This window comes from Montipora capricornis, chromosome 3 (genome assembly GCF_036669925.1).
Source record: "Montipora capricornis isolate CH-2021 chromosome 3, ASM3666992v2, whole genome shotgun sequence".
In the NCBI taxonomy this organism is placed as follows: domain Eukaryota; kingdom Metazoa; phylum Cnidaria; class Anthozoa; order Scleractinia; family Acroporidae; genus Montipora; species Montipora capricornis.
Window position 1 is genome coordinate 36951425 of NC_090885.1, and position 26422 is coordinate 36977846.

General features: G+C 40.8%; 1 pseudogene; it reads right to left on the reverse strand.

Moving 5' to 3' along the window:
• Nucleotides 1–1370: 1370 nt before the first annotated feature.
• On the reverse strand, nucleotides 1371–24541 carry LOC138040167 (uncharacterized; annotated as a pseudogene).
• Nucleotides 24542–26422: the final 1881 nt, after the last annotated feature.

Here is a 26422-nt window from a genome sequence, read left to right on the forward strand (position 1 = left end):
TGACCAGTATCATGCTAGTTTACAGCATACATCTTTGATATTGGACATCCATCTTTTGATCAATTGACACCTGCCAAAACAAGGAATCCGTTGACCAGGATCACGTGACCATATCGCGGGCTCAAGCTTAGAGCTCATCGAGGTCAGCTGTTTTTTCAGTTGACCGCTGACCATGTACTGGTTTTCGATTGGATTGCAGGCTCTACCCAGGTTAACCCACCTGAACATAGGCGAGGCTTCATTTTTCGCGCAAATTGTGTGGCTCGACGCGGCTACACGGCCATACTACATCAACGAAAGTTCTTACACAGTCAATGCTTTTAGGTCTTCAGGTGGAAAACGGTTTGTAAGATGTTTTCTTTCTGCATTTTTCGCTGGTTTCAATCCAGTTTGACATATCATGATATTTATGGTCCTCACTGGTGGCTACGCAGTTATTCAAGTCAAGCATCGGCGGAACTTAAACTTAAAGCTGAGTGTTCATTTTTAATTTGCTTAGAGTTGCTTTTTTCTCTGTTTTGCAATTTTTAGCATATCTTTAGAAACTCTGATAAGGTTACATGACGCCTGGAGGACCTATGTCTACAAAAGAAACGAAAGGAGAGCGAAAGAGAACGACAACGACAAAACAGAATACCAGAAATAGCTCATACTATTAGCGCGGAAGAAGTTACTCCACAAATTCTTTCCTTGCGCACTAAACCGTTTGTTATTTTAATTTTTGAAGTTTTATTGTTATTTATAAAGTGGATGCGTATTTTTAAAAGGTGGTTTAATCGGTTCTTCCTTTGTTCAGGAATGAAAACTCATGCGGTTCAAGAAAAAATTATTGCCAAACTGGTCAAACTCATCGCTTTGTGATTCATGCGATATCGGTTTTTGGCGTAAAATTTACCGTGGAATTCACTAGTTAGGCAATGAATTTTTCTATAGAAGAAAGCAAAGAAAATGATTTAATTATTAAAGCACAACCGGAAACATCACAACGCGGACAATTCGAAACCTTTTATTTTCACAAACCCTACAGGCAGATTTAGGCTTTTAGGCTTTTAGGCTTAGCATTTTCCAATTCTTCAGCTCATCTTTAGTCATTTACTGAAAATCATGCGTCGGAACATAGTTAATAAAAGGGAATGGTTATGAAACCCGACAAATTTCTTTTTAGTAGGGTTGTGTTCTCTTTTTTAGTCGTGACCGTGCACGAAAAACAATAGTTGTTTACTCCGTAATGAGGAACTAACCAATAGAAACGTGTTGGATACGTAATTCATGCATAGTGTATAAGCGCAAAACAAAAGAATGTGCACGGTCGTGGACTCTCCAACCTAAGTCTTGGAATCTTTGTTTGCCCCTTTAATGTTTACTGAGCTTCAAAACCAGCCCCCTCCATTAACTATGGTCGGAAGCAGTTTTGCTATGATTGCCCAACCGTAAAGATTGTTGGCATCTAAATCATGAGTTTGCTTGGATTTTTCTTCAGAATACAGCCCCTGCATTATATCTGTTGTTTGCTTTGGAGTGTCAAGTCTCTCAATGTTTACTTGCAAAGTTCCAATGAGTGAAAAACAGCCGTGAAGCAATGCTGATTTTGCGTCCTTTTGAAAGCGAGCCATTTTGTAGTACTTGGCGCTGGGATTCATCTCTTGTAAGGATGATACAAGCGAAGTATATTTTATACAATACAACTAATATAAATCCAAATGTCATGAAGATGATAAGACAAGGATATGACCCTGCTAGACTTTTCATCTCTGATTCGTAAGAGTAATGATGACGATCATGTTAAATATGACGAACGAACTCCATTGATTGGTTCTTGCCTTGCTCGGCAGAGCGGGTTGCGGTGACTCTAAGAAGAGAGAAAGAAAGAAAGAGGAGATCAATATCACAGACGCAGTTTGGCGTAGTATTTTTCGGCAACTGCAGGTGACTCTTCGTCGCATGCATCTAGAGAGACATTTCAGCTGCACTCTTTCCACTTAAAGGTGCCACGTGATTTACTCAGAAAACATGACAAGTTCTACTCATAAAGTGTGTACTATATAGTCTCTAGTATCGGGGAATTTAAGGGAACAATCCTTTGACTACTTTAGAGGACTGTGAATTAAGATAATATTCTATAAACGTAGAAAAAATAAGGATTGCTTCTATCAGTCAAATATACTATCAATCGGTAGAAAGACCATGAATAACTCGTTCAGTCTTTACCTTCTGGCGAATAAGAAGGGCGGCAGTCCTCGGACGGTTGAAACTACTTTAGTTGTGCTGGAGAGCTCTTTACGATAAAATCGAAAGCTTGCGAAGGCTCACGAACTTGCTTTTCTGTAAAAAACGGGAATTAGGAACGGTTTAGCATACTTACGATCTATAAATTATGACACTACATCGTTAGCATATAATCACTGGGCATTATGCACAAGACCTTACCAAATGCTCCTTCTTTTCATTCAGCAGAAGTTCTGCTAAGTATTACTGCGTTTTTCATAATTCTGCGGAATTCATTTTCAAGCGCAAACGGCCAAACTGACAACCCAGTCTACGCTCACGGAGCGTATAGTTCCCAATGGGTTTGAATTGACGCTGATGGGGACTAGGCCAATTTGCGTAAATCTTACTCTTGGTAATGGACTCTTGATCAGTCTTACATCATTCCAAGTTATTCTAACGTAGCCATACATAATTTACGAAATCGACTCGGGCTACACTCGAGGGGAATCTTGAAAAAACTTACGGCCTGACATTTTTAAACGGATTATGGCAAATCACCTGGATTTTAAGTTGTTTTGCTCAGAATCACCTTGTTTGTGATGTAACGATAATTTTATCAGTAAATGAATTCCACAAGTTTTGACAGTTTTAAACTCGTAATTAACGAGCACCCTAAAATAACCCGACATAGCCCCTTTAAGGTAGAGATAGACTTTCAGTACTTTCGTCTCACAGCTACCTTTTGACCGACACCCTAACAAATCCGAGGCATAGAGGCTAAAATAAATGCACTATGAACGAGATTTCGAAACTCTCCGCAAACCGGCGCTGTCGAGATTTTGATATCGGATGAAAAGTTTGCGAGACCCAAGATTTTGGACGTACGAGTCGCCACCCCTAATGCTCATGCAAAGAAAGAGTATCATGGTATTTTTTATATTGGCTAATTTCTGTTGCCTGTTTTCAATTTATATGTTTGTGTATGTAGAAACCTCTTGAGACCTCAGATGCTACCACATTTTAACATTATATGGGCTCATCCTCGGTGTAAAAACCTGTGAAATTCACGGATGACGTAACACAAAGGAAACCAAAAGAGCAAAAGAACATCAAACAATAACCTAACCCTACCACGAGCGAAAACCCCTTATATGAGCTGTAGCACATCAAGTTTGTTGTACACTTGAACGTCTCATTCGAAAAGGGCATGCAATATAAATTTTAAGTTGCTTTCTTTTAATGTTGCGAGGGATTCTCTCCCCCACAAATTGAGGAAGGCACTCTATGTGGGTAAACGAGAAAAAGTATGACAAGTATGAAACCTGAATCATAGTAGATGCTGAACATATTTGGAAGGCACAATGGCGAGGTAAGCTGTACGTTTTGCTCAACACCTCTCTGAGAAAGACATCATGTTTGGCATATTCAAGTGTTAACTATATTTTGTTAACTGCGAAACAGTATTTATACTCTTGCAGGCAAAATAGATTGCTGCCATCAATTAATTAAACTGTTTGATGCCAGAATTAAAACTTTTCATTCACTAAAGAAAATGGTCCCCTAGCTAAATAATAAATTGGCTGCTTACAATGACAAATGGGAGAAGTACATTTAGTGTTTCTTTTTTAATGCATTATTGCTTTGTTGCTGCACAGTACTGCAGCATTATCATTCCATATAATACTTGTTAACTAATAAAGAAGATTAGGGGTTTTTCGGTGTGCAGTTTTTGTGTCCTGTGTATAGGTATGATGCACTTTCTCTTTTTCTTTCGAATTTTGCTTGTTATTCACTTGAAAAAAATAATGAAAATCAAGAGAAAATGAGGGGACAGAGAAGGAGGCTCCCGGTCCAGCCCTTGGGATATGTCATGTCCACGAAAGTTATTTTTAGACGAGCGGAAGTCTTCCAAGACGTCCGCATGCAGGCCAACCTCGGTCCGATGTTTGAAAGAAAATATATATTCATCAGCCTTCCACGTGCGCCATCATCATGCTTACCGTGAAAATCCAGCTCCTTGCACATAATGCAGAGACTTCTCTAAGTACAAAGATTCCACAGGTTTGATAGTACCACAGGCAAGACGAGCTGAACCACCATCTTCTGCGAGCCCCACGATTCCGCGGCCGGCAACTGTGGAAACCAATTCATTAATACTTCGATATGTATACTTTGTAAAATGCAGCCTTTTTAAAAGCCTAGAGATAAAAATGTAACGTGTACTCAGTTATATACAGGTGCAAGATGCATAAAAATCCCCACTAGCGATGATTCCCCGTTATAGTAGTGATACATAATCGGTCGTGGCTGTTTGGTCAATTGAAAAGCTGGTCGGGATCAGTGTTCATTGTTTTGTTTTTCAAATATTTATTTTTTGCAGCTGATTGAGTGTATATTTAGCGGTCAATTTAAGGCGGCAGTTGCATATTCACTACTTTTTATTTTCCTTTGTTTTTCTCGGGTCAAGATGATCTCACCTGACATGTCTCCGAACAAAGGAAGATCACAATCAGTGAAGAACTGTTTTCCGAAACCAACATTCAATCGCGCATGTTTTCCAGAGAGATCCCCAACTTCACAACGCATTATGTTGTTAGAAAAGCAAGAGGTTTTGTAGGTCCCTGAAAATCGAAGAAATATATATATTTCACTGAAACCGATGGCATTAGACTCTTATTCAAGCACTCATTCATTTTCACTCACGTTTTTCTTTTTCAACCATACTTAGCGTGGTGACAGTGAACGCACAAAAAGGAAAGGCATTCGATACTTACGGATAAATGGACGTGGTATGGGTTATAATGAGGTCCAAGACTCTTACATCTCTTTCCCATTTCAGCAAAGGTGTCGTTTCCTTCAGGGTTCATATGCACATGCCATGGATGATCCACGCTCTGATGATGGAAAGTCAACAATTAATTAATATTGATGCCTTTTCTTGTCTTCTTCTTTATAAATAGAATCACTATCATCTTTTTCTTCTTATCACGATCATCTTTTTTGTTTTTCAAATCGTAGCAAAATATGATTAGTTTTCATTGCTAACTTCAGCCATTCTGCCGTTCTTAAAACATTCATTTGATAGCTGATGGTTTGTCGTGGATCCTTGGTCCATTGTGAAGCTTCATATGACTGTATAGTTTATTATCCCTCCTGCATACTCATTAGCATTTAGTTATGGGAAAGTCACCCCAGACGAGCAAGCTCGCTGGGGAAAACATGAAGAGTGCTAATAGAGTAAGCAGAGGGCCAGGGGTGGGTGGGTGGGTCGATTCCAACCAAAGTTAGGCAAAACTGACAACTATGAATAATTAACTCATGCTTATATAATACGCACGAGGGCTAATGAATATTAATGAAGTATGAATAGTTCATTATCCCTCCTGCATACTCATTAGCATTTAGTTATGGGAAAGTCACCCCAGACTGCGCCTCACTATCGCCGAGGAATTCGCTGGCTTATCCCCACAACCAAAATAAATCCCCAACCTCACCCATCCTTAACGCAAATCGCCCTAATTTCCAACCCTCACTAATATGCGAGCACGACTATAAAAGATTCCAACACATTTAAAATTATTTCTACAGAGCTAACTGGACAGGACACCCCCAAACGAATTAGTGAAAACCGAAATAGCACATTCAAGCTGAAGAAAACATTCCAGTAAATATTCACTAAAGTTATCTCTAACAAAAACAAGAAAAGCAAACTGTAACAACGCTCAAGTTTGAGAAAATCAGACATAGTCAAGCTTTACACCTTGAAACATGCATTCAGCGTATACATTCACACCATATCAGAAAGAAAGTAAGCCTAATGTTTAGAAAGCAAAGGTAAAACCTTGCAGGTCATTATACTGCTTGTAAACTTTTGTTAAATCCACCTCCAACGAAGACATGGTATCCGCTGCTCCACCAAGGCCAAGAACCTGATTCAACTTAATGTAATGACGTGCTGTCGACGAGGACTTCCATCCCACGTGATCCATGATCGTATCAAGCTTCGCCCCGGAAATAGCCAACGAAATTGCACAACCACTCCTTAGACCATGTAAGGTAACGTTCCGATTAACAAAAGCTGGAATCCGGCGAACATACGTCGAGAGCCGTGCCTGAGCGGTAGCCGACTCAAAAGGTGCCGGCAAAATTTCACCAGATGGGTTGAGGGGTCTAAACAAATATCCTTGTCGGATAGAAATTTTTAACAGGTCGCATACAGCAATGTAAACTTCCACTGCGGTAACTGGGCAAATAGTAGAATCTGGATGACGCTTGAGGGCAAAAACGTTCGAGGTTCCGTATCGGAGGGACTTAGTTAATGTATGGTTAAAGAGTAGAGCCTTCTTTTCCGGGAAATAAAGAATCCCCTTTGTTTTCACTCGACCAAGATCTCCAGCTCTGTCACCACTAAAAAATTGTACCTTAAAAAAGGCCTGATCCCTTGCCAAAACAAATAACTGCACCGAAGAGCGAACATGTGAGTTCAAGCGCTTGGTTATTTCTGACGATAAAAGCACCAAATCCTGCAAAAAAAAAGGTTCAGCCTGTTTCTGCACGACTCTTGCACCGAGCTGTTCCTCCCTGACGGCTGATAAATAGGACTTAACCAATGGTGAAGCTGCAGGGTTGGCAATCCCCGGAAAAAGACTATCTGTTGCTGATCTCCCATACTTATTAAACATAGCCCTCAGTTTTCCAATAATCGAGTCAACGGAGCCATATGCTAAACGCTTAGGGCAAACACAAGAAGAAACCCTGTTCTCGCCAAAGAACGGGCAAGCAACCATGTGTACCACTGTTTTGCCAAAATTATCTTTCCAGATCAAAAAGTCTACTACGTCGTCTGGTATAGCCGCAAAAACTCCATCTCTAAAGCACTTCTCTGTTTTTGATAAGGAGTAGCCTGCTGCTTAGCAACCAAAACTTTCTTCCGCTCCCTTATAGAACACAAATCGACAGGGGCCTTGAGGCTCTTCAAAGTTTTATATGATCTCGTCTGACGCTGGTAACCACATCTCTGGCAATAACGGAAATCAAAGTCGTTGGGCTTGGAACAAGCCGGACATGACACCGATGGCTGAAAAAGTCTGGGCACCAACGGCAAAGACTGAAAGAGAAAATAGTTCCTCCTGTTAAGTTGTTACGACATGCTCTTTCCCATCCTAAATGCCCAGAGGCTATATGGAGAGGATCCAGGTCTAAATCCATCCTTCGACGGAAGAAGAAGCGCATCCAGTGATCCCTTCTCGGCCACCAAAACATTGTTGCTGGACACCGCATTTAACAACGGCCACCACCCGGGTAATGGAGACATCAATGGTACCACCACCGTAACAACCGCATCTACCGATATGAGGAAACGCAAAAGAGGACCAGTCAATGCAAATGGCGGGAAAACGTAGGCGTTGACGCGGTCACCATCACACACAGAGAGGTCTTGGTTAAAAACATTAACACCCGATGATCCTGGCGTAGGGTAGGGCGTAAAGTGCTTTAACGGGTTTCCACTCCAGTCACGTTGAACGTTGGAATCCAACGACATCAAATCAAGATCATGGCCATTAATTCCACCAAAACTACGCTGGACGATTTCCCAAACCTCGGAGAAAGCATGGCATCGGAGCGAGACAATCTTCTGGAAAACCAATCTGCCTCGTTCAAGTGAGAAGGAACAAAAGACATTTCTAGGGACATGTTCCTATCCACCAAGAACTGGAAAATCAATTGCGAGATCTGAGTTAACTTCCTAGAGCGTGGCCCACGACCGGACCAAGCGTGGAGAACAACCATGCTGTCTACCTGAGCATCAATCCTGCAATCAGAAACGCTTTCAGGAAGTGACTGTAATCCCTTGAGGACGGCCCACATCTCCTTCACATTAATATGCTCATTTCGAACAGTTTCTTCCCAGTAGTCACCAACAGAAATTGTCCCGGAAGGAAGGTGAATTCCAACTCCCCAACGGAAGGACGAAGAATCTGACGTCAAGGAGATAGCTACGTGCCGTTCACTCCTCCACCGAATCGCCTTTTCCCAACTATCAAGGAACCTCCAAAACATAATTTCCTCTCTCAGATTCGGAGAGAAATTCACCTCACCACCTCCGGAAGCCTGCGAGATTGACGCCGCCATTTCTCTGATGTAAAATTTAGTCGCTGGGAAAGCCAAGGAGAATGAATTGCACTTCCCCATTAGCCTCTGCAAAGACTTCAAGTGGATAGTAGATTCACGCAAAAGTATCTGCTCGCGTAGCTGAGCAAACTTCATCTTCTTATCTTCAGGAATGCAAAAGGCCTGGGCTACAGAATCCACTATCATGCCTAAATAACAAATCCTAGTTACAGGCCCAAGAACACATTTGGAGAGGCCCAAAAAATAACCGAGGTTTACAAGAACCGAACAGACTATATACAAAGCCGCCACCGCAGATTGATAGCTGTATTCCGACGTCCTCTCCGACAATGGGCGTGACCAAAACCCCTTCACAGCAAACAGTTCCCCATTCAAACGGTCATCAATATACAGAGAACATGCGACCCCCAAACCCCTGAAAAAATTTGTCGGACCCAAACCCACAGTCTGGTAAACAAACGGAGAATTTTTCCAACCAAAAGGAAGCGTAACTCCAACGAGCCACCACCCCAGCCACTCAATACCAAAAAACTGCTGAGAACTAGTAGAAAGCAAAATATGGTCATAACCAGACTTGTCATCAATCTTACTCATGTAGGAGTTGGGATACACGAAGCGAGGCACCCCAACCAGCGTTTCCAGTGAAAAGGGAGTGTCTGCCATCCACAAATTTAAAAACCGGGCATCAATGCATAACCTTGGCTTTTGCGGTTCAATCGTCATAGGAAGGACGGGATGGGGCGGCGGCACTTCAGCCACTTTACCCCAAACACGGATCGCCCCTGTTTCAATACGCTGTAAAATTGTTTCCGTAACAAACTTCGAAAACTGTTTGCAGGAGTAGTGATTCTTGAAAATCATAGTAGGGGGTTCCGCACTCTCATACTTTATGCCCATAAAAGCTCCCTTAAAGGGCTTCATGAACTTCTTGACATCCACCCCATGCTCCAACCATTCCAAGACATCCTTCGCAGGTTCGTACCCGGCCAAATTTTTTCCCAGAGTTCAATTCGAGTACGAAGTTGACCCGAACGAAAGGAGTCCGGATCACGAAACAACAGATCCCGTAAGATGGGAGTTTCCCCCGCAACAATACCTTGAACATGGGTTAAACAAGCGTCTTCTGGAGTCATTTTCACCGAACTCGGATTACCCTCCCAAGACAACCATCGGATTTTGCCATGCTTGCTTCTTTCCTCCGCCTCTAACGGCATAAAGGTCATCGTATCTCCCTTGAGACGTTTTGACTTAGGCTAGAACCAAAACACCGAAAAAAAAAAAAGAGAATCAAAAGGACGTACTTAAATGGAGACTGCAAATCCGAGTTCGGAGGAAATGACCACCGTAGCCCGAGTAATCGGGCTCAAGGGCATGCCTAAAGGCAAAACGCTTGTGGGGTCATTCTCCCAACCTCGAGACCACAGACTAAAGGAAAAAAATAAAACATCACATATTTAATAGTGTCTTTACACTTTATTATTGTCAATACAAATATCAAGACAATCCCGATTTCCATTCCAGAACAGGAAAACTTCCAATGATTTCACAATCTTAACGTTTATCTGGGAAAGAGAGCGAAATATGAACCTCCTTTCCACACACCCAGCACTTTCTCGCCGACGGCGGCCTGGGGCTGTAATTGGAGCCACGCCTTTGGTATGGAGCTGGAGGCCTACGCGTCCGTCCAGTGAACGAAGGTTGACTTACTGCCGCGTGCGGCTTAGTTGCCTTGGAAATAACCTTTGCCACCTCGGCCTCATCCTTAGACGCCACCAACTTTATTAACACCTGTTGAAGGCACGGGTTGCCTAATAAAGGACGGCACTGCCTCAGCACTACTTCAAATCGTAAAGCTCTTTCATCCTTTCTTTCCTTGGTGACATTAACCACTTCATCCAGGGCGGCGATCGCCGCATATGGATCAAAAAGAGCAGCTGGGCGCGAGATCACCATTTGGAGAGTAGACAGCGCGCACTCGATTGCCGATGAATCGATTTTCTTCTTCCACTCATCCAACTCCTTCTTGAGTGAACTGACCGTTGTGTTCGGAATCTAACAAAAGGAGAAAACGCCATATAACTCCTTGATATCCTTAAGCCAGTCCCTACTTTACACTGAGACTGTATCCTTCGAAATCACATATCCTCTTCCTTTAAATTTATTATTTCATACCCTGATGCAATTCCAAATTCCCAACATAAAATTACAACGAACCTTCGCATCAGTTCTCACAACCCGTAAAATAAAGCACACGGCCACCAAGTGACCTAGCGAAATAACCTCCTCTCCTCCACGAGGTCTGGTTGAAATGGATCTAACGCCTTCTATTTCCGCGAACAGACCAGACGCCCTGTTCATCGGTCCTCGACCGTCTTCTTTTGTTTTTTTTTTTTTTATTACTTTCTATCGCGCCACCTCGTGGCTCAGAGCATACCCACTGCTCAAATGGTCCTCGACCATTTTCTTCCCTTTTTTTTTTTTTTTTACCATGCCACCTCGTGGCTCAAAGCAGACACACTGCTCAGTCGGTCCTCGACCATTTTCCTTCCTTTTTTTTTTTTTTTCACGCCACCTCGTGGCTCAGAGCAAACACGCTGCCCAATCGGTCCTCGACCGTTTTTTCCTTTATTACGCCACCTCGTGGCTCAGAGCAGACATGCTGCACAATCGCTCCTAACCATTTTTTTTAATAATTCTCCATTATTATTCCCTTTGACGCCACCTCGTGGCTCAGAACAGAAACAAACCCTGGCCGAGACCACACGCCCCGCGCCCTTCCCAAGGGACAAGTAAGAAAAAAGGGTGTCAATGGCATAGCTAATTTTTCCCGTCCCGAACAAAAAATAAGAAACAGCTCCCAAATATTGCAAACCCTAATTCATAAGAATAAACGAGAGCAACAGCAGAAAAAAAACACAATATAAAACAACAACCTATCCCCCAACATTTGAGGAACCGAACCGCGGCGAGTCCAAAGGAATAAGTTAACAATCACGTGCTCGAAGCACGAAAATTAAGACTGGCTTCCGAGAAACCGGAAGGAAACAAACAAGAAAATGCAACGTGATGCAACCACAAAAAAAAAATACCTACTAACCCCAGCTATAAAATACGAAACTAAAAGGAAAACATTGCAGCGGACATATACCTCAAGGCTCACCGCCGAATTATCCGGCACATTCGTCCCCGCGGCGTTTCCCAGTGAAGAACTCTGGAGCACATTTTCGCCGCTCGCAGTTGTTCCCGATGTTGTCCCGACACCAGCCTGAGATAAAGACGAAGACGGCGGAGTGGTTTGCTGAACAGAACCTTGAAGGGGTTGCAAAACTCGCTGAGCGCTCGACGGGACGTTCACGTCAGACGGACGCTCCGGTTCGGTCATCTTGACACGGTTCCAACCAAAGTTAGGCAAAACTGACAACTATGAATAATTAACTCATGCTTATATAATACGCGCGAGGGGTAATGAATATTAATGAAGTATGAATAGTTTATGATCGTAACATGAAATAGAGTACCGAAGTGTGACGTCACAAAAAAATAAATTTGTGAAATTATGAGATTTGGCGCCATTTTCAAATAGAGCGTCCTTAGAAAAGGGTCCTTGCCAAAAATCACCTCTTAATTGTAATTCCCAGCCGAAATATAAAGGATGAAAGTTTGATACTGCCCCATATAAATCTCTCTAATTTTGAGCTGGTTCCAAACTGAAGGAACCAGAACAAATTTTGAAGGGTTTGTATGGGATGCTATCAAACTTTGATCCCTTATATCTCCATCGGGAATTGCAATTCAGAGCTAATTTTGAGTATGAGGGCATCATTTAGGATCCTCTATAAGAATATGACATCATATCCCAAAATTTCAAAAAATATATTTTTGTGACGTCATCACTTCGGTACTCTATTGATATTTGCTCAAGATACCATGCATGCGCATGAATATTCTTACCTTTTTTCTGGAACTGGAAGCATAGTTCAAATCAATATAAATCGATGTCTCTTCAGATACAATAAACTGTTCGTGGGACTTCTGCTGAATCTGAAGAAAAATCTTATAATTATAATATATCACTCAAGAAAGAAACGATAGTTTTCAATTTACAAAACATGTTTCGACATTCTCGTGTCATCTTCAGTTGCAAATGAGCTTTCGGTTATACATTTGAATTTATATTAAGGTACGTTACAAAATAAGGCGTCAAAACGTGCGTAAAATTTGAATATGAAACACGAAATGCACGGAAAACAAAAATAGCGCGCATAACAATAAAATAAGAGGCAAAAGGAAAAACGAAATTAAAAAGAAAGAGACAAGTCTAGATGCCTCAACTGCAGATTAAGAATGGGATTTTCCCAATTAATGTGTCTTAATTTGGAATTTTGAGGCAGCAGAATCTAAGATCGTGAAGCATTCTGTATTACAAGAGTCATGACAGGCCCTAGATGACTACAGGTGCCTGTAAACAGGCGAAGACTTGTCCGACAGGAGATGCTCACGAGAACGTGTACAAAGGTGGCGAGTGGTCTCGCCAATGTAGCTGGCATTCCAGTCAGCACACGAGAATTTATAAACGACACGCGAATGTAGACCTTGCGGTACTGAATCTTTCACGCTGAACATGTTTTCAAGTTTAAACGTACTAAAGGCCAACTTAACATCTAAATCAGCTTACAATAATGTTTGAGTAGTTGTCTTAACTTAGTCTGGGCGATTTTAGAAAATCGGCCAACATGTTTTGTAAATTGAAAACTGTCGTTTCTGTCTTGAGAGTTATCGTTACTCTGCTGTCTTTACGTCCGTTTAGATATAATATATCAATAATAAATTGATGGAAATTCTGCAAGGAATACGCAGGAACAATATGAGATATCTTTTGGTTTATTCAAAATTGAAAGGTTGAAACGAAACTTGACTAATGCACGAAGTCTCATTTTCACTGCCAATAAGCAGTGACTCTCAGCTGATTGATCATTTGTTAAAGCCCTGAGCTCTCTTCTTTTTGCATTCTCGGTTCACATTATTTTGTACGAAAAATCTGTAAGAGAAAACTGCCATGAGACCAGGAGAGTATGAAGGTACTTACCTTCATACACTCTCGATGAAATTAAACTTACAGCTTACCAAGAGAATGTAACCCTTCAGAGCTGGACCCTCGAAAGTGACTATGGTCTTCATGACAAACATCTCATGGCTCACCAGGGCTGGATTGTCTGCACACACCCATCTTCCACTCCCCATAACTTTCGTTTTGTGGATAACAATTGATCGTCCATGGATGGCTACAGCAGAGGGGTTGGCGCAGTGGTAAGATCTCTGCCTTCCAACCCTAAGGTTCCGGGTTCCATTCCCGGTTCTGCCGAGAGTGGAATATTTGGCGACCTTCTTTCCCGCTGAAGTTCACTCAGCTTTCCATCCTTCCGAGGTCGGTAAAATGAGTACCAGCATGCATGGACTGCTTAGAAGCGGCTGCAATTTGCGCCTGAATATGCTTCTAGTCCCGGCTGGGGGTAAATTGATCATTGTAAAGCGCCTTTGAGACTTGTGATAAAGGCGCTATATAAATTCACCACTTTACTTTACTTTTTTCTTGCCAAACAAAGGCAAGTTGAAGTCAACGTGTGTCTTCTTGTAATATGTATAATTATAAAGAGATCCATATTTTTCACTAAGGTCGCCGATTTCATATTCATCATTTGTCCCTAAAAAAAAGAGTGGAAACGACGAGATGAAAAGTCAGCTTTTACACATTTAGTGACAAATCGGTGCAATTCGGCGGTGCGATTTAAATGGTGAAACTGCGAATTCCTTAAAGTGATCAACAGTTCCTGCGACCATATTTAGATCTAAGTGTAACTGGGTTGAAAGCGGAGAGAAAGCAGCCAAGAATTTTTTCAACCTAGAAAAAAGGAATTATAACCGAAAGGTCATTACTATGAAATTGAAACCGAGAAGGGCGCATCCATAAGGATAATAAACTGAAATTTTGTCTAAAAATGAAGAATATTATAGCAATCTTTATTGGTCGAAAATATTACTGGATCTTCCACAAGAAAGTTTTAATACGTTTATACACAAAACGTAGAATAGTCAAAACTTTCAGACGAGAAAAAGTGTCTTTAGAGGGTTATCTGACATTTGAAGAGTGTCAGAAAATATTATAAACCTTACCGAATGAAAAATCACCCGGAGAAGATGGATTTACGGCGGAATTTTAAAAACACTTTTTTGATTTGGTGGGGTATGATCTTGTTGAAGGCCTTAATGCAGCCTACGATATTGGACAACTGTCAATTTCTAAGCGCAGAGGTGTGATCACTCAGTTCATTACCCATGCAAAGGGATGAGTCCTTGACACCTCTATATAGCTGGAGACCAATAACGTTATTGAATGTGGATTATAAAATTGCATCTAAAGCTATAGCGAAGAGAATTGAACAACTCCTAAACAAACTTGTTCATCCAGATCAAACTTGAATCGTTAAAGGAAGGTACATTGGAGAGAACATCAGACTGATTAGTGATATTATGGAACAAACAAAAAAACTAAATAATTACAGGTGTTCTCATCTCGGTCGACTTTCAGATAGCTTTTGATTCACTTGAGTGGTTCTGTATCCAGTCAGCTTTAGAGGGGTATATTTCCGGTGAGGGAATTGTAAAGTAGATTTACTGAATTGTTTAATAAGGACATAGAGATTGCAGTTATGAAGTTCAAGTCGGTTCAAGCCTTTAAGAGACGTGAGACAAGGATGCCCTCTTTCACCATATTTGTTTATTTTGACTGTCGAAAATTTTATCTAACAATATTCGACAAAACACAAATATAAAAGGAATAGTTATCTTTGGAAATGAAACGGCAAGCTGACCCAGTGCGGTGATGACACCAATCTATTTTGTCGTGACCTCGACTCACTTAGTGCCACTCTGAACAAAGTTGATATTTTCAGTAAATTATCAGGGTTGTACCTTAATATTGGTAAAACAAAGGCAACGTGGCTTGGAAGGTGGTCAAACAATAAAACAAGACCTCTGTGGAGATGAAGTGGGTGCGAGAGCCGACTAGGATATTGGGAATTTATGTATCTTACAATAAGAAAGGAAATGACCAACTTAACCTTAGACTTTAAATACAGAAAGTGCAGTCCAAACTGTTTAAACTCGATATTTGGAATTTTAGAGTTATGACACTGTATGGCAAGGTATTGAATTGCAAAATACGTAGGTTTGTCGTCTTTGATATATTCAGCACCTATAGCTAACGTTGCTACGAATATTCCCGCTAATGTAACAAGTAGACTCTTCAGATTTCTTTGGAAAAATATAAGAGATAAAATTAAACGGGGTGTTACGGTGTCAAGAATATGACAAAGGCGGCTTGCGAATGATAGCTGCTAATGTAATATTTAAGTCATTAAGGTTAGCAGGGATACCAAGGCTGTTACAGAACACTAAAAGCAACTGGAAAATTGTTCCTGGGCATTTCTTTCGCAAAAGTGGTAGTCTTCGCGTTCTATTAAGGTGCAACTACCATACAAAATAATTAGTAGGCCTAACAAAATTTTATAGGGATGCTCTGTCTTTCTTCTCCGAACTTAAATCTGTTTATAATTAACAATTAGATTATGAGCTCGAGATTTCTATGAGATGATAGTTGATGAGGAATTCTTACTAAAATTTATTTAAAATAACGGTTTTCAATAATTTTTTGACGTATTATTAAACTTTGCACCTGAAAAAGATCGCTCGGATTGAATTGCCATTTATAATCTAAGTTGTGCGCGCGAGCGCATCAGCTTTTTCAATAATTTTAACTTTTTTGAAAGTCAAGAAAGCGTAAATGTCCTTCGTTTAGACTTCTCAGAAATTTAATCACCTATTTGCATCCAAATTTTCCTCCAAAACTTTGGAAAAACGAAAAAAAAACGTCGTTATTGGTTGATAGTGTTCAATGGCTCAGCCAAACAGATTACAGCATTTGAATTAGTATACTAGTAGGATTCTACTAATCATAATTAGTAAAGAAAATCTCCTGTTTAACAACCAGGATATTCTAATAGATGGTAAACCTATTTTCTTCAGGAGTGGTTTTCTAAAGGTGTTTTTTCAGGTAAAAATCCCGTTTCATGAATAAGGCCGCTACCTTACTTTTCAGGAATTTCTTTCCGAGTATAACTGCAAATCGAATTTTCTTGAGTACTACCAAGCTTTATGTCTAAAAACGTGAGAGATATGGATAACGCAGAAGTGGAGGGTTTTGTCCAAGGGGCCTCATTTTTTGAGCAAGATGAGAATATAGAGTTAAATTTAGAGAAATTCAAATCTCGGGATTTTTATCGGCTTTACTCCAGTCAACTCCAGCTGGCTTACAGCGTTGGAGTAAAAGACTTCTAATTGATAGTGCCTCATGGGGAGAATCTTTTAAGATGTCATATAAAACATGTAAAGAAAATATTAAGCTGAGAGAAATTAAGTTCAAATTTCTTTAACGAATTATAGTGACCAAAAAGGAGTTGAAAAAATAAGGAATTAAAAGTGAAAGTGACTGCTTTATTGCGATGAATCAGATTCCATAGACCACACTTTTCTTGATTGCCAATTCACCTTGTCTTTTACTCGTCAAGTGGTGGGGTGGTAATTAATGCCACAGATAATACTAGTTTTAATCCAGAACGTAAAGAAATCGTGTTTGGCTTGTTCAAGCAAAGCCTGGCTGCGCATGGGGCTGTGAGAAGGTTTAATATACTATTTTATACATATTGTATTACATCTATTCTAACAAGCCAAAAGATAGCTCAATTTTTTTTGTCTGAATTTGTTAATACAAGAGAAAATGAGGGGACAGAGAGGGAGGCTCAGGGCGTTAGCCGGGATATGTCATGTCCACGAAAGTTATTTTAGACGAGCGGAAGTCTGTCTTCCGAGACGTCCGCACGCAGTCTTGCCTCGCTCTCAGGTTCTTAGTAAAAAAAGAAAATGGGGCGCACGTGGAAGGGTGACGAATATTTATATCCATTCAAACATAAGTAATTTATCCGTCAGGAAACAATCAAAAGCATCGAGTACTTCCCTTAAAGAACCTGTGTCATTTCATTTTAGTGCAAAAGAGAAAATGGGCTATCTTCTAAAAATGCATTTTAGAGGGAGTCTCATAACTTCATACCAGTTCCAGGAGAACGACTTGATTTCACATCAACGCCAAAAGGATTCCAATGTCCACCCAGGTAGCCACCTGCACATGTTCCACTTCCGTTGAATTTCATCTCCCATGGCATAGGATAGTTGTGCACGTGGTATCCTTCAGCTTTCCTTTTTGATCCAGTCAAGCTTATCTCTGTTGTGGTAGGATCAAAAGGAGACCGCTGAGTAAACCTGAAATAACAATCGATACCGTCATGTACGCTGGCCGTTAATGTCGCTTTTACAACCATTTCACCGTCATTATCGTCGCACATGCGAAAGGTCTTTCTGGATCTACTTTTAAGAACAGTACGATCGTTTTCCCGATGACATTGTTCGCTCCGCTCAGAGGCAGGTTGGTGTCAGTGAAAGCAACTTTGGTTTTTGACATTTCCTTTGTTGCCATAGAAACTGTGACGTCACCATGCTTAGAGGACAAATCACCAATGGGACAATTTTCTTGTTTTTCCTTGCTGCAGTTTTGTCCATTGATATTGTTAGGGCTGAAAATCTCTCCAGGAGTTTGGCAAGAAACTGTACCTTGGTTAATCTGCCATGTGAATTGACTTGATAATAATGCACTGTTGACATAGAAGAGATTGACAAATAGACTGGTGTCTGTGTCTGAGCTCTTGACGACTTGTCTAAAATAAACATAACCTGCTACCGGATATTTGAAGACTGCTTTAGCCGTCACCATAACCTCCTTTGGAGTTATCAATGCACATGCCTTGGGCATGCCGCCGCTGTAGAGTACAAGTGTTTTAGCCATGATACTGTTCGGACCAGTGATCGGAATCATCACACTCTGGTGTGTAAAATTCCCCTTTGAATTGTTGGCATTCAGGTTCCCAAGCATCCCCGCTAAGTCCCCAACAGCACAGTCTTGGAATCTCGAGTTACTAGATAAAGTGCAGGAGGTACTGTAGTTTGAAGATTTCGCAGCCATTGTAGGATCATATAATGCTCCAACTTCCCCTACGTGACAACTCATAGCCGCGTTTCCATTATAAACCATGGGTAGTTGTCGTATGCTCCATGCCAGAGTATCGTTGACTCCTTCCAAGTCGACCATGATGTGTGTAGGACCATCGTTGTGTCCTTGGAAGAATTTGACACCACCCTTTATTCCACTCATGCTGAAAAGGGCTTGTAGTTGATGATTTGTTGCCGATGAACATTGCATCAAGCAACCTAGATGACAAACAAAACACAAAAATCCGATTTACCTTAGTGATCAAATTTAAAACAGACCTCGCATTGAAATTTTTGAGTGCCATTAATTAAATATGATATTCAACCACGGTTTCATCTAAGGGTATATTAGTAGCTTTTACCAGTTTTTAAACGAAGAAATAACGTGGAAATTTTAAGTTGAGTAATTCCGTGAAGCTCTATTTCGGAGGAGCAGGCTCGAAGGTAGGGGAAGGACAACACAACTTGCATTCTCTTTTGGCGTCGGTTTTTAGAAACCAAGGCATGCCAATGGTTAATTTAATTGCCGCATCAAAAATGGTGTTAACAAAAAGATTTTTGGAACTTTTGTCAAAGGAGAAATGGGACTTTGGATTTAATCCAGGGGTAAGAATTTAGACAAAGATACACTCTTCGCCATCCTTAAACTGTTGTCAGTAACTGGTTTTCAAACCGGTAAAGAGCTCAAATCAAACCTCACTCTTTTTACGTGAACAACTGTTTCGTCCTAAAAGACTGTGTACTAAAACGTAAAATCAAATGGTATTACAATAATGACAGTTTCTTTACCTGTCATAATAAAGTCATCGTCATACACGAAGTTGACGGTTGGATATATGCTTGAAAGACTGAGAGATCACAGCCTCACAATATTTTTTTGTTATTGCTTGTTTTTTTACTTGATTGGAAACTGATAATGCGGATTTCCTAAATTAGCTCAAAAAAACCGATGCTGTTATCATGTTATCATCAGTTGAGGTAGTTCCATATCCTCGACTTTAAAGGCCCACCTTCAACCGACAGGCATTGCGTGCCTCGGAACAATTTTCATCTATGAAAATTCCACCCGAATTCGAGATTCATCCAATTATATCGCTGAGATAAGAAATACGAATTTCCATAACAAAAACAAACGGTCGAAAAGCCTGTCCATTGAAGGTGGGCCTTTAAGTACCCATTAATAACATTTAACACATCGACGAGTGGTTTTCTTTCTTGTTAATCTATTACAGGATCCCATGGAATCCCGTCAACATCGGTCAACACTACAACTTCGCGAGGGACTGGTAATGGCTACACAAGGTTTCCCAAGAGGGGTACAGTGGTATTTCTGCTTTCGCTACAAAGTATAAAACCAAGAGAAAATTAAACTAGTGTTGTATGCTGCGAGTTAGCAGAGGAAGTTATATGATCATTAACTACTGCATGAACTTATAAACACGAATACACTACTTAACATGAGTATTATCTTTGAAAGGTGTATCAAAAGCTTGTTTTACTTCACTTTAAACCAGAGAGAATGTTTGCCATGTTGCACAACAAAGATTGGGTCAGGAATATCAGCTCTTGAACAAAGCAAAATTCCTTGTTCCAAAACAAAGCCCTTCAAACACATCACCCGGCTTTGGAAACATCCTTTATTAACATACACAACTAAGAAAAAACGAACTGAAAGGCCTTTTATTTCTGAAAAACATTCCAAGTAGCCAGTATTTGTAAAGTCCTCATTTACCGAGATTCAAGGTTGAATGGCCTATACAAGAGCATGCTTATAGGCTTTTAGTGCGGTAAAAAAAAACATACCATCGATTTTCTTAGGTACCGCAGTGCTTGGATAATGACTGACTTTCAAGACAATCTCTGCGGGTCTTGCTGTCTTACATGGAATGCACTGATAAAAGTGGTTGCGTTCCGCCTGGTGCGCAACTTAGTTGAAACAGTGAATTTTGCTACAGTTAAGGGAATATTACCTGATAAAGTGAAAATTGCTAGAGACAGCGTCATAAGGAAAAATCGCGAAACCATGGTGTACAGCTGGTGGATCTGGAGTTCTAACTTAGTTTTCAACTTGAAGGACAAACTGTTTGCAGAGTTGATATACCATTTGTTCCATGGAAAGAATGACGTCACAAAGCAAACCTGTTACGCACCTGATACACGGTCCTTAGGCAAAACTGGGCAAAAATCAAAGTCACTGCAAAAATCTCCTTGTTAACAAGTGACCTCTTAAACCGATACTTTTGGCCAATATCACTTATTCCTTGCAAATTCACCCAAAGTCAGGAAGAAAAGAATGCAGATGGCATTTTTCAATATCTAAAGTCTTTCCCTTTTTCTTTAGTTTCGCTAGAATTCCTTTACGACGACATAGTTCCTTTATTTAGATGTTCACTAAATTCAGTCTGTTTAGAGCGCTCCAGCCTTGCTTGTAATCGAAATCAGTCGAAGTCCACGCCATAGATCGAACGGTTCATCGACTCCTTCCGTCGGTATCATTGCAGTTCAACTTCTTGATTTTTTTTCTCCAGAGTTTATTAGAGGCCTCTTAAATAAAGCTACCGAAGAAACGAAGGAATTTAGAAAGTTGACGAAACATTGACGCTGACAGCTCGCCAATCGCTGAAATAACAAGACGTAGATTAATAACAATAATAATAACAAGACATATATATACTCGTAACAACAATAACAAGACGTAGACAAACAAGACTAGTAACAATGATATTGCAAAGCAGTTTAACAAACATTTTTATTAATATTGGCCTAGCTGGGAAAATCGAAAATCAATCAATACCACACAATGCATCATGACACCTTTAATAGTTTATTCCTTTGCTTTATCCGAGAAACACAGATTGCTAATTGTTTGTAAATCCTTCGATGTAAGTAAGTCATCATTAGACATCCCTAATAAATTAACAAAACTTGCAGCTGAGCCAGTATCTGTACCCTTCACCAAAATTTGTAATCAGTCCGGCAGTTGAAACTTGTGTAGTGCCAAATAATTTGAAAATATCGCGGCCGGCTACCCCAGTTTATAAAAATGGTGATACCACAGGCACGGCTGACTATAAGCCCAACTAAATAAATGTTATCGCCAGCTAGAAAAGTGCCCGAAACATTAATTCATAGTCAACTGTATAGCACGTTGGAGAAATACAACATTTACGAGTAGATATCCGTCAGGATTCAGAAATGGTCACTCTACAGCAAACTGTTTTAGAAATTACCGATTTACTTTAGACGACTACAAACAAATAAGCCAAGGTTGTCTTTCAATACTGTTCCGCAAATAGACTATCCGCAAAATATGCAAAGAGCAATTACATTGTAATCTCGTCCCCAATGGTAAGAGAAATAATTTATATACCTAGTATAAAACAAAAAAATGAAATAAAATATCGCGGAATCTACATTGATCAAAATCTAAACTAGGAACCCCAGGTATTACAAGATGAGGAAGTATAATTAAAACTAGACTGTGTGAGGTTGCTACCGAGCAAAACAAATATATCTGTTGCCGGTAAAATCTGCCTTACCACAGTTAATTTTCTAGAGATCAGTCAGTCTCTTTGAATATAAAATGACGGGTAATTCATCAAGTATTCCCAATATATTAGAAAATGTCAGCATTGACAGCGAGTGTGTCTTCGAGTACGAGTTCTGGCTACTGCGTTTCCGTACTGCGCGGCCAGACGTGCTCAACTCTTCCCGGCAAGTTAGTCTCCGACGAAGTCCGATCGGAAAGTCCAATTTTTTCAAAAGGAAATTGCGTCTACTTTTCGCCCCTTACTATAAAAGATTTCAATAACAAAAAGTGGGAAAACCAGCGTCTCATTCAAAACTGGTACCGAGAAGTGAACTTCATCCTATAATTATTTTCTGCAGATAAATACATAGAGCACGACGTCGAGAACGAGTACAAGTGAGCTGTGCTTGTTCTCGTTCTCGACCTCGTTGCCAATTATAACATTAGCGACCTTCTGATTGGACTACGAGAACAGCTGCGAGTACTAGTTTTAAATACGATAGAAGATAGGTGACGTGCTTGAAAAACTCGGGAGAGAAATTCAGGTCTAGACAATTCTACATCAAGCTAGATACCTCTGTTTGTAATATAGAATAGATCTACGGCCTTTACGTGGTTCGTAAAGACTGAAAGATCTTGACAATGAATTGTATCAGTCATCCAGTTGAGAGTAAACGAAAACGAAAATAATTCACTTGCTGGAAAATTATAGACGAACGAGCGACGTTTCGGCCATATCACACGGCCTTCATCTGGAATCTGCCGACTCAGCTTGGGTCACGCAAGTGTCACGTGATAGCTGACTCGGCACGTCCCGTAACGCACGGTCCCAAGTGTGCGATAGCACGAACCGTAGCCCCCCTCTCTTGTTAAGAGAAGGGCCCTCTACCCTCTCCCAAACAGCTTCTTTAATGCCACGTCTGACCCAGTTTTCTTCCTTGTCCAGGATCTTGACATCTCTTACATCAAACGAGTGCACCGAGCTTCGTAAATGGTTATAGACGGCAGAATTCTGTACCTCGATGGTACTAGGCCTTTTATGCTGTCCCATTCTCGAGCCCAGCGCCTACTTAGTCTCTCCAACGTATGTTTCAGTGCAGTTCTCCGAACCGCACCATATCCCGTATATCACATGGGAGATCTTATCTTTACGGGGCTTGTCCTTGACATTTACCAACTTCTGCCTTAAGGTGTTACATGGCTTGAAAGTGATAGAAAAACCGAAGGATCTGAAGACTGACTTCATAGCATCTGAGACACCGGTCATATACTTAGGGGATAGTTATCCGGATGTTCCGCAATCCACTAGGTCCAGTCCTCTGTTCTTGTCCCTGTCGCTGATGGTCGCGTTGCGAAGAACTTGACGCTTTCTGGAAGGCCCAGCTTGGGTAGCCGCAAAGATTTCATGCCTTCCTGATGTGTTCCTTCTCTTTCTCTACTTCGTCCGGATGGCTGATTAAGGTGTTGGCTCTATGTTCAAGGGTGCCTATCACCCCTAGCTTGTGTATAAGGGGGTGATGGGAACTGAACTGGAGGTATTGATCCGTCGCTGTTGATTTTCACCAGGCAGTCGAGGAAGGGTAACAGGTTGTTGGTACACTGCTCCTGTGTAGATTTGATGTTGACGTCCTGACTGTTCAGGTGGTCAAGGAATCTGCTGGTTTCATTTTTCTCTAAAATGACGAAAGTGTCGTCTACGTAACGAAGCCAAAGCCTTGGTCTCACGCCATTGTAACAACCAAGTGCTCTCTCTTCAAACACCTCCATGCACAGATTGGCGACAATAGGAGAAATCGGAGAACCCATGGCGCAGCCGTGAATTTGCTTGTAGAATTTCCCTTTGAATAAAAAAATATGTCGTAGTAAGGCAGATGTCCACCAACTCAACTACTTCCTCTATGCTCAGGCACGTGCGTTCAGCAAGGGTTTCATCCTTTTCCAGCCTTTGGCGGATCGCCGTGATCGCCTCATCCGCTGGAATACTAGTAAAGAGTGCAGAGACGTCATACGATGTTATTGTTTCCTCGGTGGTAAGTTTGATCTCCCTGATCTTTTCAACAAAGGCCTGAGTGTTCTTAAGGTGATGCGAAGAACAGCCTACCAACGGACGAGGGATGTAAGCAGAATGCTTCGCTAAGTTGTACGTAACGAACCAATGCTGCTGACTATCGGCCGGAGTGGAATGGGTTCTGGCTTGTATATTTTAGGGAGGTCGTAGAATGCTGGAACAGATGTCTCTGAAGGAGGATCTAACTTCCTTTTAAAGTCGACCTTAATGGTGCCCTCTGTATAAATTTTGTTGGTGAAGGTGCAAACCTTCTTCCTAAAGCCGTTGGTTGGATTATAACCGAGCGGTTTATAGGTTTTCTTATCATCAAGGAGAGATTTGCATTTCTGATCGTAGTCTTCACGGTTGAGCACTACAAGGCACCTGCCTTTGCCTGCTGGAACAATGACCACATTCTCGTCTTTTGTCAAGCCATGTAAGGCTTCTCTTTCATCTTTGTTGAGATTCATTACCCGCGCTTTGTTCTTACAAAGGGTGTCACAAAATTTGCTTCTTAGCAATTTAGATTTGGCTTCATTCACACTTGACAAACAGCATAAAAGGCCTAGTACCATCGAGGCACAGGATCTACTCGTTTGATCTAAGTGATGTCAAAATCCTGGACAAGGAAGAAAACTGGGTCAGACGTGGCATTAAAGAAGCTGTTTGGGAGAGGGTTGAGGGCCCTTCTCTTAAAAGAGAGGGGGGCTACGGTTTGTGCTATCGCACACTTGGGAGCGTGCGTTACGGGACGTGCCGAGTCAGCTATCACGTGACACTTGCGTGACCCAACCTTACTCGGCAGATTCCTGATGAAGGGCATGTGATATGGCCGAATTATTTTCGTTTGCGTTTACTGAAAAATCTTCGTTCTAAATTTAATGCTGTGAAGTTCCATATGTCTCGTTGCTCAATCGTTTCGTTCGGAGTAAGGCGTTATAACGCGCAGTGACGTGTTGTGTGTTCTATTAAACGCTACAACTATCCGCCATTCGGTCACGCCAAACTATTCAGCGTTATTTTACTATTCTCCAGTGGGTTCTTGCAACCCTTGTGACATTTTTGGTGTCATAAGAATTTGTTTGGACTGATCCGTGTAGCTGTAGCTTTGAATACCCTTCAAACGGAGCATGCGAGCCTCACACGCCGTCTCTCCCCATTCTCCCTCGCCGTTTCCACACTCCTCCAGACCTTTCGTTTGAATATTTATCGCGTTGCTTGCGTTCGCAAAAAATACGACGGTTTTGCAGTCTAACTGAGGGCCACACGTTTATTAGTAACTCGAAATAAGAAATATATCATTTGATTATTTCAAAAAAACTAAATAAATTCTTTCCAAATTGTTGATAAAGCGCAGTCAGGATATAAATAGTTTCAATTTTAAAAATGAAAAAAAGAAAGAATTTTGTTAACTAATAAGTAAATTAGCAGTTTACTGTTCATTTGGCATTACTAAAGGGAAAAGTGTTTTACGAGGGTAACACGTCACTCTTCCATGACATTATACGAATACAGTATACATTCATAAAAAATGGTGTTGAGCATCACGGTCTACATAATAATTAACAATTATTGGATGAGGTTTAGCATGTTAGCGATAATTATCAAGGCCAAAGTTTGTGTTATCTGCCGAAGCCGAAGGCTGAGGCGGATAACACAAACTGAGGCCTTGATAATTATCGCTAACATGCGAAAACCGAATTCAATAATTGTTTTACTATGCATATTCCTGAGCAGAGCTCCGCCTTGACAAAACTGATCAAACTGCTGGTTAGTGTGTTAGGTGACGTCACTTCTGCATGCATAAAGCTATTGTCTGTAGGTATGACGTCAATTCTACATATATAAAATCTATTGTTTGTAGGTATGACGTAAGAGAAACAGAGCAAGCAAGAATTAGCTGCGTGCTTATAGCCAATCAAAATCGAGCTGGTGACACCAATGTATAATAATACCCATTTTCCGCGGATATTATATTTTTACACACAAGCTATTCTTCATCTCCCGGTTTTATTTCTCTCTTTTAAAGAGTTTTTCGCAGTTTCACAATAGTCTTCAGTTATCTTTTGGGGTTGATGTATGCATGGCGAGTTAATGGGTTAATGCATTATTCAAGAGGTGATAATGCAACTTTTAAAAGATTAAGCAGTGGTCAAAGTGGTCAAGTTTGTTTCCTCTAATATAGATTGATTCACAGTGACTCGCTGCAATGACGTTCAAGAAAATGTAATGGATCACTGCGTGATAAATTATTCACTAGTTTTGTTTTATCGGTGTTGAACTTTCAATAAAGCGTACTGTATCCAATTTGTAATTTTATTTAATTCATCTATATTTTTCGTTTATTTAAA